Genomic DNA, 15,491 nt, shown 5'->3' on the forward strand with positions numbered 1-15,491 from the left:
GAAAACCTTGTCCTCTCGGGAGCACCACCTTCTGCAATAACACATGACACTCGGTATGCCAGTGTCCCTTCTCTTTACAATAGGCACACTGATTCGGCCCTAAATGCGTAGTATTCCTGCTAGTATGTGGAAGCTGCCGGGCCAAACCACCACATCCTCTACCATTCCCTCTAGAAGCCTGCTGCAACAACACTTTCATCTCCAAATCCTTGTGCTTCTTCTCTGTCCTCTCCTTATCCTCATTTTCCCTGTGCTCATAATACTGTGTCATATTAAAAAAACAGAAGGAGAAGAGGTGGACCAGGTGCTCTCAGAAGCTTGCAATTGAGTCACAATCTCGAGAAGCAAATTGGAAACAAATCAATCAATCAATCAACCAAATTTGTAAAGCACGCTACTTACCCGTAAGGGTTTCAAGGCACTGGGAAGAGGGGGGCGCTGCTACTGCTCGAAGAGCCAGGTCTTGAGGAGTCTTCTGAAGGCGAGTAGGTCTTGGGTCTGTCGCAGGTAGGTGGGTAGGGTAGGGTACAAATCTATTAACAAACAATTGAACACCACCTTCGATCGACAAATCCTGCCCACCATAATCTAGAACTACACCTTCAACCTGTCAGCTTTTATTGGATCCCATGTACCAACTAATTCAGCAACATGATCCTGGGTGTGCACTTGTCTCCAAATATCAACCGGAATCAGCAAACCAAAAAACATTTCAATATCTGCAAGTGTCATTACTGTTGAAGAGGATGCCTCAGTCAATTCTTTATAATATGCAGTAGGATTTTTCCTAGGGTCTGGTAACTGAGTCTTAAGGGACAAAACCTCACTCCTTTTCCATGGAGCATAAACCCACTGTTCTTGGAAATGGGCAGTCTCACCTGGTCTAATAATAGCATTGTGCTGATCCCTTAACTCTGGGAACTCAGGGTGACATATAGGGTGAACCTCCCGCATTGGAAACTGAGATACTGTGATGGGGCTCTTCTCAAGCAGCCTACCCCGGTAAGCAATCAATGTTATAACATTACCAAAAACCTGAACCAGTGCCATATTAGTAACATATACATGATCGTTAATATCATATCGAATTTTCGGTGCTGCTTCATTGAAGCACTTCTCCCAAAGACCGATCAAAGTAGTCGACATGTGCTTCAGGGCATTCTGTTGTAAAAAAGGCTCATAATCTTTCATCACATTCCACACATCCTCCACACTGTAAATGGGAGTTCCAGCCCACTGGGCAGCTTGATTAGCTACTATACTTTTCTCTTCATCTCCCACATCAGATCGTGCTAACGTTTGCCCCAAGTGTTCCTGAAATTTCGTCCAATCTGGCTCCTCAAGGCCACGTACTGGTGTTCCACTACTCAGTAATGTCGGGGGATGAAAGAACAGAGGGGGAGTAGTAACAGAAGTAACAGGCATCAACGTCGCTGCTGGCTGCGTCATAGGTGTAAGGGCTGGTGAAATAGATGTCGAATCAATAGGAGTTGCAGGAGTACTAACAGTCATAGTTGCCGCAGACGGCAAAGACAAAGAAAGGACAGGAAGTGTCGTGGCCCAAGCAGTCTGATCAGTAGTGACAGGAACAGAAACCGTAAAGACAGAAGAACTGGTAGCTGGGCCTGTGAGGGAAGGGCGGAATATATCCTCAGCAGGGAATATGGGTGTGGGTGTCTAATATCCAGCAATTCTTCCACAAAAGTATAATTTTCTTCTTGCGCTACTTAAGATTTATCAATTTGTAATTGAAAAACTCCTAGCTTCACATTTGACCCCTATCTCTTTCTTCTCTCTATCATGTGCTACAGCTTTCTGAGTCAATGTTTGCATTCACCCCTTCCGGGCCTCTTTCTCTGCTTTCAATCGCCTCTGTTTACTTTCCTTTTGCCACGTTCGAAGAGAATCAAACATAGACTGTCTACTTCTTTTTGCAAACAATTTCTCCTGTGAAAACCTAATTTTTGTTCATCAAAAGTGCCTGTCAACGGCCACTGCAACTCAGCATTGTCCCTCATATATTTGTGCCATAGTGTCCTAAACATAATAGGGTCATGCTTCACATACATATATAAAGTTTGGAGCGCCTTCTGGAGGCGCTGGCTGGCTTTCTTCTAGTCGAGCACCAGCAGAACAACGATGACAGCCCAAACAAAACAATTTGTTGAGGCCAGGCATTCTCAAAAGAAAACAATTTCACTACTTATGCCTAACAAAGTGTTTGCAAACACTTTTCACCCAAAATTGGTCCTCAGACCCTGTCAAATACAAACGAAAATTGTACCATATCCACAAAGAACCAAAACAAAACTCACCTGATATATGCAGGTGAAACAAATGTATTCTCCACTGCAGACTCTTCAGACCAAATGGTCAGATCCAAGGGCCATTGAGGACGCCAGTCGGGATGACCGCTGTGTGAGGCACTGTCCAGCGGGACTGAAGGGGCAGCTGCGAGTTCAGGAAATCTCTTGTGCAGGGATCCCTGGTCCGTCCATCCAACCTGACGGCAGCCTCAACGTCCCCACCTGTCCTCAGGAGGGGATGGGCCACTCGCCCAATGGGGTCCCTGTTCAGGCGCCAACTGAAGGAAGTGACCCGATTAGGGTCACCCGGGTCACTCGCGACCACCTCTCAGCCTTCCATACAAATGAAGAGTCGGTCAGACAGTAGAGAATACAAACCAAGTTTATGTTTATTCAGATACACTCGTGTGGAGCCCCGTCTGCCCAGTTGCTTAGGGGTGCTGCAGAGAGGACTGACTTCAGAAGGCATAGTGATACATTATGTACATTTCAGAAACAAGGGAGACACGCCCATAATAGAAATTTCCAGGCAGGTACAGCTAACACAAAGAGGTACAGTAGGATTGGTTTTGATTCTGAGGCCGGGCACACAGTCTCTCCTGCCCAAGGTCATTCTGGCCGTGCCTACCGCTAGACTGGTGGGAGAAGACCTCTATAAAGTGGAAAAGGTATGCACTAATAAGAACAGTGTATTCATTAGCAGGACAAGGCCTAACCTTGGAAAAATTTAACTTTCCACAGCCTGTTCCGCAAGGAGACAATAAGCAGCCAATGGCATGATTCAAAATGGCGGCTAAACACAACATGGTGCAGCGAATGCTAATTTACATGGAACAATGCATGAACAACATAGCAAAAACATATTAATTTCATCATACATTTCTCAGCTACAAGTGGAGGTTCTGGATGAAATCTGTTGCAGAAGACCATTACCGTCCAACAGGAGGTGGCCAGAGTAAGCAAAGTTTTTTTTAAAAAAAGGCTTGAAGAGCCTTCCGGGTAGTTATAGGTTACTCATGAAAAATCTTGCATGAAGTATCAATTATAAAACATGGTTGCTTAACCGACGGTTTTATGATGGGGCCATTGGAAGGGAGATGCACATCATAATGATGCACGGCCAATGCATAATCTACAATCTAGCCACAAATCTTCCAGTACTGCCAGGACTTTGGGGGAGCAAAACCACTGCTGCTCATCTGAGGAAAAAAAAGGGTTAGCGGAATGCCTGAGTCCAAAAGTGTGCAGTGAAGACTACTACTGAGTGTTGCCCAGGAGTTCACTGTTGTAACTCACCGCAGGAGACCCCCTATCATCAAACAAGAATGAATTACAGAAGGGCCAAACACATGAATAAGTGACATGAAAGATGTGTTTGATGCACATTTAGAATCTTTAGGATCAATGGTCTTCTCATCCTGTGCCATGTCAACCCACCTATGGCACATGATGTCACAGCAGAGGGTGAGCGGAGGAATCTGCAGAGGAGAGACATAGCACTGTGTCACTCCCCTAATGACTAGTACACAGCTAGGTGCCTCACCGGGGCAATGAGCACCAAGGTTCCTAATGAGCACAGTACCAGAAAACAATTCCTGGTACCAGCACTCAAACCCCAGAGAATGCCCTTTGAACATCTGCTCACTACTGAGGCCCAGAACCCATTCATTACAACTTTGAGAAACTAAGATGCAATTTTAAGGCTGACACGTATGCGACCATGAGATATTTGGGGACATTTTCAAGATTACATGACATCGAAAATAGCCCTGGAAAATGGTCTTCCAGCTTTGATGGGTACTTCGCCAACCTGCTTGGTTTGTTGGATGGCTACATCGACTTTACCCATTCATAATAGGTTTGTTGGTATTAATTAACCATGATGTTGTATGGTATCATGCGGATATGCTTATGACACTCAATTACTTTTCACTGTGGCACCTATCAACGCAGAGATATATGTTTGGTGCCACCCTTTAAGTCGAAGGTCAACTCATGTAATATGTATTATTTTGTTTTGCTCTTTTTTTTTGGTTATCTGCTGTAAAACACTGAATAGAAATATCATAAAATTAAATTAGGATGCAGTTTTAAAAAATCGTATATCGTATCACAAATTATATTACCTATACAGGCTGGTATTTTTTTACATACATTGTGAGTAGAGTTAAGATTATACGCCCACTTTCATGCACAACAGTCGTGATTTGCATAAGTGATTCAGACAATACCAGCTCTTTTCTTAATAACAAAGAAATTGATATGAAATGTTTTGCTTTCCTCAATATCACGAGTAATTTAATGGCAGGCTAAGAACTATGTTCTTTATTTTTATTGTTTATTACTTTTTTTGCTTATTGCTATCATATTGCTCTTTGACTTTCTGAGAAAGAGACTTAAGCATTGCATGTTTCGTTCTCAATGGCGTTTTCTCGTGGTGCTGATTAGCATTTCTAAAACATCAGGCATTTCAAGTCCCACGCCTAGTTACACTGAGCTTTTTTAAACTTGAAGACAATATTTTTGTTCTCAGACCATGTAAGGAAACTATTCATGTTTCTGCCTGTTCATTTTCAGCAGTACTTAGCGAAATGCATACCAAACAAATGAATGGATATTTTGTCAGAGCCATTTACAGAGAGGAATATGCATTCATTATCTTTGAACCGTGGTATTCAAACCTTATTTGACCCTCTGTATACAAACCAATCTCTCACAAAAATCGAAAAGTATTTTTAGTGCAATTAAATAGTTACACGTCTGGAGCACGGTGTTACTGGTCAAAGAAAAAACAGGATAATAACCTTCCACATATAAACATCATTACTTCAGCTAAGAATACATAAAATAGATATTTTACAGTAGTTCGGCCAAAACCAGTGACTCAGGGCATTTTGCTGAAACTAAATGCCTCTTTTGAAATATTTTACGCACACCATGTGTTTTCTCTGCTTACAGGGCTGCCTTTTCTATGTGGTAAGCAATAGCGCCACTAAGCGTAACAAGGATATGGAAATTGCTACCCCATGCAGGGGATTAAATGTGATACTGGCACACTGTTCCTTTTTCCTTCCTGCCACTCTAATAACTTTATCAGACATGGTGCCCTGGTGCATGCCACATACTGATGGTGCCCACATGTTATTGGCTATAATGCCCAGGTCTGTGGTGGTGCACACCCTCACTGGGTCCCTCCCAGCACAGACCAAAACCACACACAAAATAACAAAAAACAGAAGAGGCTCGAACTTGGAGTTTTCTTCTTTCACTTCAAACATTCACTGTCCCCCTTTGCAAGGTGGGCATGAACACCACACCAGAGGATGCGGTGTGTAACTGCAATAACTAAATTCTCGTAAGGGGGAATCTCTCAGCATCTCTCTGCACAGTCTCCCAAAGGGTGACTTACTCTCAGTTCCAAGAGGCCAGCTTACAAAGGTAACTTCGGTCGAAAATATTCGTTTATGACCAAGTGTACCTTTTTATTCAACATCAGAAGAATACAAATACCCAGCATCATTCTTGTTCTCTGTATTGGATTATTCAGAATTCAATTTTCAGCCTTGAAAAGATCCAGGCCTGAGTGCTTTTAAGGGGTGAAAAACGTATTGGCTGACAGATGTGGTTTTCTCCTCTACCGGGATAAACAGAAGTGATACCAACAACAATAGAATCACCTACAGAGACATGAAATAAACCATACAATGTGAGAATTTACTTAAATAATTGTTTGTTCTATGGCCTCTGCATGTCTTGAACTAACTCTTACTGCATGAATGATACTGGGTGTTTGCATTTTTCCCATGTTGAATGCTAATTATATTTTGGAATTAAATATCTTACCCAATTAACAATGGGTATACATTATGTCACCGACTACATACAACCAACTGTTAAGCTTGAGTATTAGGTGGTAGCCTAGGATTTCGTGCCCTTCCTTTATTTACCATTTTATCTGCCTTTGCAGTAATCCACCAAGGGATTCCTGGCAAGCACAATCCCATTTCATTGATGGTGCAATACAACTGTAAATCCCACTCAAGGTGTGGGAAAGGAGACATTTCAAGGTGTGGTTTGCCTTGGAATTGTGAGAACCTCCCATGAACTCATATATTTGTGTGTTTACTAAAACTCTGACGCACCCTGTTTATACACTGCAAATTGTCAGATATCCGTCCTGGAGGGCTGAAACCATGCCAGATTTTTAGTTTATCCCCATTTAGAGAAATTATGTTGTCTTAAAAATCTGGCATGGATCTGGCTCTCCATGACTGATTTTGGAGAATCCTATTTTAGGGCGATGGAGCTCGAAATCCATTTTTCATTGTAGGGGTGCATTATAAAGACATGCGTAGACTACATCCGCATATAACCGTTTGTCATGTTGACCTAAGGATCTTGTAATGTAATAACATGAATGTGATGTGTGTAGGCCAAAATGTAGAAATTCGGTAGAAAATCAAATGCAAGCATCAGAAAACACTAACAGGAAACACTTGTGTTGTGCAACTGACAACCATTTCATTATTGAATGTGCTTATTAATCGTGTAATTTTTATGTAAATTAAAATATTAACCGTATATATCTCAATTTCCATATAACTGTGCAAAGTCCATGTTCTTTTCTCTTATATTAGCTGAATTTTGCAGGCCTGAAATGAATTCTCCTTGGAGATTAGAGATTTATAGCTGAATTACATGTGCATGTTAAATTCTGTTCTTTCTCACGTTTATGTTGCAGGTGGAAGAAGCACCCTTGTTAGTAAGAATAATGTCTTTGTTTTAAAGGAGTTAGGCAAGGAGATAAGAGGATACATTGGGAGCTAACGCCTATAAGGAGAATTGTCGTATTTTCTCACCGGAGAGGGTCTGGGAATCAAGGTCACCTTGCTACTGATTGGGAGTAATCATCATCCCATGGAACACTACCTATGAGAGTGTGGCCTGATCGGATGGCGTGACCAGAAAGGAATCATGGAAAGACACCTGAGATATTTGGAGTATTCTAAGTAGGGAAAGAGCACCACTTATTCTCTGCCCTTTGGAGAGAGACCATCTTAGAACAAGCTCTGTCTCAGTAGCTTCATGTTGCTTGACCCAACTAAAGTGGAGAAACTTCTGTGGAAGACTCCACACACTGACACCTTAACCGATCCTGCCCCGCAGACTGCTTGATTAGGGACGTCACACTAGTGCTAGTGTAGGGACAGATTAATGCTTTATTTTTATAAACCTTCGATGCAGGGGGAATCTTGACTCTTGTTCTTTAACCCCTTCCGTGCACCCGTCGACCTTTGGCCGACGGGAGCACTCCTTCCCCAGTGCTGCGCATGACCAATGGCCGTCACAGCCCTCCCCACCCTTTAGAACGCCCGCACCACAGTGGAAAAACCGCCGCGGTTAAGGTGTTAATCTTTTTCATCTTGATTCTTGAGTTATTCGTCTTGTGTATGCTGCAGTGCCTTAACCTCATTCGTAGATTTGGCTTTGTATTAGGTTGGTTGTATTTCTACACCCTCATCTTCAGGTGTCTGCAAGTCCAGCTGTTTTTGCCTTTGAAATAAATTAACTAACCTTATTTAGTAGTCTGTGATTCCTAATGGCCCTAAAGAACTGCAAAGGAATCATTCTCTCCCCTCTACGCTCTCATGCTGAGAAAAAGTAGCATTGACTCGAGGTTCTAGAGCAGGTCTAGAACATGTGTTCCGGCTTCTTCAAGGGAAAGGTCTTTCACCATGAGGAAACATATTTTCCAAGCTGAAAAAAGGGCTTTTTTCATAAGCAATACTTTTTGCCCTGTGTGGGTGTAGTTGATATGGAGAACTCCCCACAGTGGCAATAGGAAACCACTGGTAAATTCACAGGACTTTCCCAAGAATACACCAGGAAACCTGGGCCCAGCGCAGCTGTACAGGCATTCTACAAGCAATGTTTGTAAATCAAATAAAGTATGAAAAATACATTAAGGAGGCAGCAGGAGTCTCTGTCCTTATTTTTTCTACCTTTTTGTGGATTGGATTCTAACTGGTGCTAGATAGTGCACAGTTAATGCACCTTGCAAGACCATATTTGCCCCTGTGATTGTGTAGGTAATAATGTTCACACATACATGCAAAGTTATTTCCTCAGTTTCCCGAAACTGTGCAATGAAGGGACACTGCCATGCCATTCATCAGGTACAAAATGTGGGCATACACAGTGAGTTTTAGAGAAGTGAGCAACATGTGGTTATTTGAGCAATGTGAAAGTACCCCTGGTGTGCAAAAAAAAATGGCACAGATGTCTGATTTACCACTGTTCATGCTTTTTCCTCTCCTAGTATTAGTGTATAGTAGTCAATGGTTAGATCTCTTTGTCAGTGGCTGCACTTTTTTTTATCATAGATGGGGCCAAAATGTCCATTTCATGATAAAGAATATACACCCACTTTGCAGAGGGTGTGCACTCAACAATTCATCTTCCCTCACTTGCTAATGGTATGCTGCCATGTGAATAAGCAAATCTCCCTTGTCAATGCTTATTTCAGTATTACCTAATCATGTGAATGAACAAAGAAACACTGAGGCACAATTCTCAGGATTTTTAAAACAGGTCTCTTTTAATATCAAAGGAATGGTGAGAAGCCAGTCTTTCTGGAGCATTATCCTCTCTCTCTCTCTCTCATTACATAAAACGTGAAGTAATTGCTAAAATATGAGTATTGTTAAAGCATACTATAAAGGAGATTGAGTGGGAGCTGCTGGCATTATATCTTCGGGAGACATTTAGGGCCAGAGGGGTGCGATTGAGACACGCAAGGGGGCACAAGGACGATGCAACACTAACCATGACCATGTCAAAAGTGATGTAATATGTGAGGTCATAAGAAGTGCTTTGTGGGGGGTGCAAGTTATAGTTAGCTTAGCTAACTATAACTGCTGAATGTTTCTGGTTTTGTACAAGTTAAATGTTAGCCTAACTATTATTTTTTTTTTTTGTGGTTCAACACTGCTTTATTGTGCATGATGATAAAAAGTACACAGCTTCTCGTGCCCACAACCCGGAGGCCGGCAGCGTATTATAGTAAGAGAAACACAGCCTTGTAGCCGGCATCCCTGAGGCCCGGCGGCGTGACACATCTATGATCGAGGTACATAGCACAGCTGGAGTTGGGTGGCCCTTGAAGGATGAGCAGCAGCAGAACAGCGTTTTCAAAGGTAAGATTCAGTGTCATAACAGTAAAAAGAATTCCCCAACCGTGAAGAAACTTAGAGGCATTTCAGACATCCTTGGAAAACAGAAGGTACCCAATCAGTAAGGCATTCCTAAGAGGTAGATCCGTGCATGTCGTAGTGGTAGCAATATGGTACTTTCCGCAAACAGCCCATCAAGGCCATCGTCAGCGACAAGTGTAGTGGCGTGAGATGTGTGGCAGTGCCCTAGAGTAGAAATGTGAGGGGGCATCTGTTGTGAGGTAGGGGGGCCCGATCTAACAGGAGGGGGGAGGGGACAGTCGCCATCCGGAGGAGGGCACTCAGTGTCGGGTACTGTGTGGTGTACGAGAGGCAAGTCAAAGCATCCCAGCCCGGAGGCAACAGGCCACGGCCAAAACCGTCCATAACGGGCCGTGGATGTAGGGTCCGAATCGATGGTCCGCGTCAGGGCCATGAGGCACGCCGTCAGACAACACCAGGGCTTACATCAGGCGCGCCGTCATCGTCTGGCCGTGTTAGAAGATAGCCCACCAGGGGACCCCATATGTCTCTGGGCCGACTGGATATAGGTAATAGTTCGGCGAACGTAGTGTATTGGTCCTGACTATGGGTCAAGTCCGCCAACCAGTCCTTAAACTTGGGCGCCCTTCCTCGGCCCCACCGACAGGCCACATGCCGCTTGGCGAGCACCAGTGCAGTGTCAACGAATTTCCGGCATGAACTAGGGATCTGCGGAGTACATCCAAGAAGTGTCACCAAGGGGTCCATGGGCACCTTGGTCTTTGTCATATCTTCGAGAGCACCCGTCACCTGCTGCCAGTATAGCGCCACCTGAGGGCACTCCCAGGCCAGATGCAACACATCCGCGTGGGCGGCACGGCAGCGTATGCAACGATCATCCTCTGCCAAGCCAAATCTATGCTTCTTGACTGGTGTGTAGTACAATCGCTGTAGGAATTTATAATGTATGATTTTCAATCTGCTACTGGCAGATATGTGGGAGGTGAGCGCACAACAGTACAACCATTGTTCATCCGTGACATCAGTGGCTAACTCAGTGGCCCAACGCGATCGAGCACTAGATTCCGGCATCGAGGCCGCGCCTCTGAGATGACGGTAAAGGCCAGAGACCAGATGAGTCCCATCTTGGGAGCATAATAGGAAATGAAGTGGGGGCAGAACTTCAGGTTCATCAGGGAAGTTAGGTAGGATGTCTCTCATCCCCGCACGTAAGCGCACATAATAAAACAACTCTAATGGGGTGTGGACATGTGTCGCAAAGAAAAGGTCCGCCGTTTTAAACCGACCGTTAGCAAACAAGTCGCCCCAGCAGGAGACATGAAGCTTTGCACAGAGATTACGGAATCCCTGTTCCCACAGTAGGGTGAGATTAGGGTGATAGGTAAGCGGCAGTTTCGGTGAGTAGGGTAGTTGGCAGGACAAACTTTTAGCTATCCGGCGCCATGCATCCATTGTGCACGAGACCGAGGTATGTGGTGTGGTAATGGATGACTCCGGACAATGGAGTAGTACGCTTAATGGAAGGGGGTGTACTATCCAATCTTCCACCGCTATATGTGGCATAAAAGGCGTGGGAGCCATCCAGTGGTAGGCGAAGTGCGCCTGCGCGCACTGATAATACTCCATGAAGTCAGGGACATCAAAGCCTCCTTGGTCGTAGGGTAAGGTAAGCGTAGACCATTTAAGTTGGGGGCTCTTGCCTCCCCAGAAGAGCCTGCGTAATTCCATCCTCAGGGTCTTAAAGAAAAAAGCTCCCGGGAAATAAGGAATATTAAGGAATAAGTAAAGAAAACGGGGAAGGATAACCATTTTGATAAGAGATGCCCTTCCAGCCATGGAAAGCGGTAGGGTGATCCAGCGATCCACAGTGGCGGTCAGTTTAGTGATTGCCACTCCATAGTTGGATCGCAGCGTCTCCTCCCTATCCCGGGATATACGGATCCCCAGATACCGGAGATCCGTCCGGCACCACTCCAACGGATAGTCAAGGGGAAAGTCACACACCGCTGCCGTTACGGGGAAGAGTTGGGATTTGGACCAGTTGATATGCACACCTGACATCCCGCCAAACATAATGAACTCCCTGAGTAAGGGGTTTAGGTGTATCTCGGGATGCTTGACATATAGCGTAATATCGTCCGCATATAGGGACACGTCTATTTGTCGCTGTAAGCACTGTACCGCCCCGTCTCGGTGTAGCTGACGCAAACGGCAGGCGAGAGGTTCGACTGCTATGGCAAATAATAAGGGAGAGAGTGGACAACCCTGTCGCGTGCCTCTGGTGATGTCGATAGGCTGCGACAGGCGATTGTTGACCAATATCCTCGCCGTGGGGCGAGTATAAAGCAGACGGACCCAGAATATGAATAAAGGCGGGAATCCCATGCTAGCCAACACCGAGAACAGGTAGGGCCATTCGACGGAGTCGAAGGCTTTGGTCGCATCCAGAAAGACTGCTGCGACTGGCATGTCGGGGTGAACCGTTTGCAGCAGAGAGAACAGGGTGCGGAGGTTATGTGAAGTAGACCGGCCAGCCACAAATCCAGATTGATCGGGCAGTACAATTCTAGTCATCAGCAGTGATAGGCGGGTAGCCAGAACTTTAGCGAGTATCTTCACATCACAATTTAGGAGGGAGAGTGGGCGGTAAGAGTCGCAGGAGCAGGGGTCCTTACTAGGCTTCAGGAGGGAGGTGATGACCACTTCACGCATGGAACCAGGAAGTATGCCATCGCTAAGGGATTCCGAGTATATCTCGCGTAGGACAGGAGCCATTATATCAATGTAAGTTTTGTAAAACTTGGCAGGAATGCCATCTAGGCCAGGGGCCTTGCCATTCTGAAGGGACATGATGGCATCGCGGATCTCGTCAAGTTCGAAAGGTGCCGCAAGGAATGCCCTATCGCTGTTGCTTAGCCAACAAAGCGCTACATCCTTTAGATAATCAGTATATGACATTTCGGACCCCGCGCCGGAGGTGTATAGCGAGTGGTAGTGTGCAGTAAATGTGGAGAGGATCTCATCCGAATTCTTGATTGTGGTGCCATATGTATCAGTGAGCTCAACAATGATGTTGCGGCCTCTAGGAGTTTGCGTGAGCGCGGCGAGCACCCTCCCAGGCCGATCTCCCTCGCAGTATCTTCGGGCCTGCCAATGTTTACCACGGAACCTGATTTCCCTAGCAGCCTCTTCCTCATACCTGGACAGCGTCTCCCTAAAAGCAGCATGTAACGCAGGATCAGTCTCCACCACCATACGACGTTCCAGGTCCCCCAGTTCCCCCTCCAATGTGCTAATAGTACAGAGGATGTCACGCAGAACCCCACTGCTCTTGGAGATGCAATAACCCCTGATGGTGACCGTAAAAGCCTCCCAGATGTGTTCAACCGAGTCTACTGATCCCTTATTTCTGGGGAAAAAGGCAGCTATCTCTTCTCCTAATTCAGTTCGAAACACAGTGTCCAGCAATATGTCAGGGCGGAGTCTCCAATGTGGTCTAGGGTCATCCCACCCCGGTATGCGGAGGTGTAGCATGACAGGGCTGTGATCGGAGTATATTCTGGGTAGGTGCAGCACCCCTATTAATTCCGACGCTATCTCTTTGGTGACCAGAATATAATCCAAACGTGCCCACGTGCCCGTGTGAGATGTAAAATGCGTGCCCTCCCTCCTGAATGGGTGCAAGTGTCTCCAGGCATCTAGCAGTTCACCCTCCGCAAGCACGCCCTCCAGCGCCTCCCGTGCTCTGGGTTTATATGTGCAAACTCCGTCCGCCCTATCTAATTGAGGCACTAGTGCCAGGTTGGAATCGCCTCCCCAAATGACGTGGCGTGATCCGACAGCCATGACCTTGCCCCATAGTGCGGAGAAAAAAGCAGGTTTGTCTATATTCGGTGCATATGCAACAACAAATGTGAAGGTGTCTCGACCTAGCCTACCCCATAGCAGTGCATACCGCCCCTCCCCATCCACCAGCTCCCCGCATTTGTGAAATGGAACAGTGCGGGCTATAATAATAGCTACCCCCCTCGCATATGTAGAGTACGAGGAGAAGACACGGTCTCCAGCCCACCTGCTCGCAAAAGTAGTTTTGGTACGTGGTGGCAAATGGGTTTCCTGCAGCATGGCTACCTGTACGTGATGTCTATCAAGATAGGCAATGACACTGCGACATTTCTTAGCATTATTCAAACCACGAACATTCCAAGACAGGTGCGTCAATTGAGAGTTAGTATTCAGAGTAGCCATAAATAGATTAATAACAGAGGCGATAGTACCAACCAAAGCAATGAGTCCGGGTCCACACTACCCCACCAACTCAGGTGCATAAACTGTCGTAGATTGTGCATACATTGTCCAAGTGATGATTGCCTCTTCGTGGAACAACCCAAACCCCCTCCCACCCCAGCATCCCAATCATGCCAGTAGCCAATGAGCCCCACCCAAACTCCCACCCCCCACCCATCCACTTCCAACCCCTGCAACAACATCAAAAACATTAGTAGTCTTAAGGGGAACACCCTGTAGGGGTAAGGCATAGAGTACGCACAGGCCCCTCTCGGTCCATAGCTCCAGTCTGTACCGCCCTCGGTGGAGCTTAGGGCCAAGAGAATGGTCCTTGGTTTACATTACCACAGGCATGTCGAATCCGCGTGGGTCCGGCGCAGGTATTCATCGCAGTATCCACATGTAGGACGATGGGCATTACGCAATCCGTGTAGGGGAAGCATCCAACATAATCTGCTCAGGTATTCAGTGATCGTCCGGCGCTGGTGCCGAGTCTTCGTCTTCTATGTCCACCTCAGCATCTCGCTCTTCTCTGCGTGCCCTCCGAAGCGATTTCAGGAAGTCTTCCGCCTTCTGTGGATTCGTGAAGAAGCGCTGTGTGCCCTGATGCGTGATCCGCAGCTTCGCTGGATACAGGAGAGTATAGTCCACCTGGGCCTCCCGCAGCTTCTTTTTTACTGGGAGGAATTTGCGTCGTTCTTCCTGCACCATCGGGGTGAAGTCCGGGTATATGGAAAATGTGACACCATTATAATGGTTGAGTTTGGGCCGCCCTCAATGCAGTGTCCCGGTCACGATAGTTCAATAGTTTGGCTATGATGGGTCTAGGCGGCAATCCGGGTTTGGGGACAGGTGCCAAGGATCGGTGCGCCCGCTCAACAATGAATTGGGGTGAGAAAGCTTCGTCGCCGATTGACCCCTTGAGCAGCTTTTCGACGTAGAGTTCCATTCTGCCTGTGTCTGTAGATTCCGGCACATTCGTAATGCGTATATTGTTCCGGCGGCTGCGGGCCTCCAAGTCCTCATTTTTAGCCGCTATAATCCTGAGCAGATTGTCCATACGAGCTAGCTGCGTCGTGTGAGTCGCGGCAGTATCCGCCGTATCGGAGACACGTTGTTCCGCGGCTGTTAGTCACTCCTCATGGCGATCCACTTTATGGACTAGCGCGTCCAGACGTGCAGTGACGCCATCGACCTTTTCGACAACCGTAGCGAACCCCTGTCTCATCTCTTGGAAGAGGCTGTGGAGGTCCAGATCTGCAGCTGGGGGTGTAGTAACCCGCAAGGGCGCCTCGCTAGGACCAGGGCCAGCAGGTACTGACTTCGCGCCTTTTTTGGCGCCTTCAAAACTTAGCTTCGCTTGGCGGTTATCCAGGCGTCCCATGATGGTCGTCGTATCCAGCTACCGCGCACCTCGTTTACGTTATAAGTACAGTGGTCAGGCGGGTAGATATTAAGGTAGCAGGCGAGCCAGGCAAACACTGAGAGCCGCTACCGTGGCAGCTCTCGATGAGGACGTCGAGGACAGGAGCCAGCAGCCGTCGGGGGTAGGGCACGGTGTCTAGATGCTCTTCTACCCCTCAGACTCGCACACAACTCCGGGGTGCAACATACAGGGGGGCCCACAACAAAGCAACTCCTGCCTCCCTATAGATCTGGCGGGTCTCTGCTACGGGCCAAGGTT

The sequence above is a fragment of the Lissotriton helveticus genome, chromosome 5_1, assembly GCF_964261635.1.
Source record: "Lissotriton helveticus chromosome 5_1, aLisHel1.1, whole genome shotgun sequence".
NCBI lineage: Eukaryota > Metazoa > Chordata > Amphibia > Caudata > Salamandridae > Lissotriton > Lissotriton helveticus.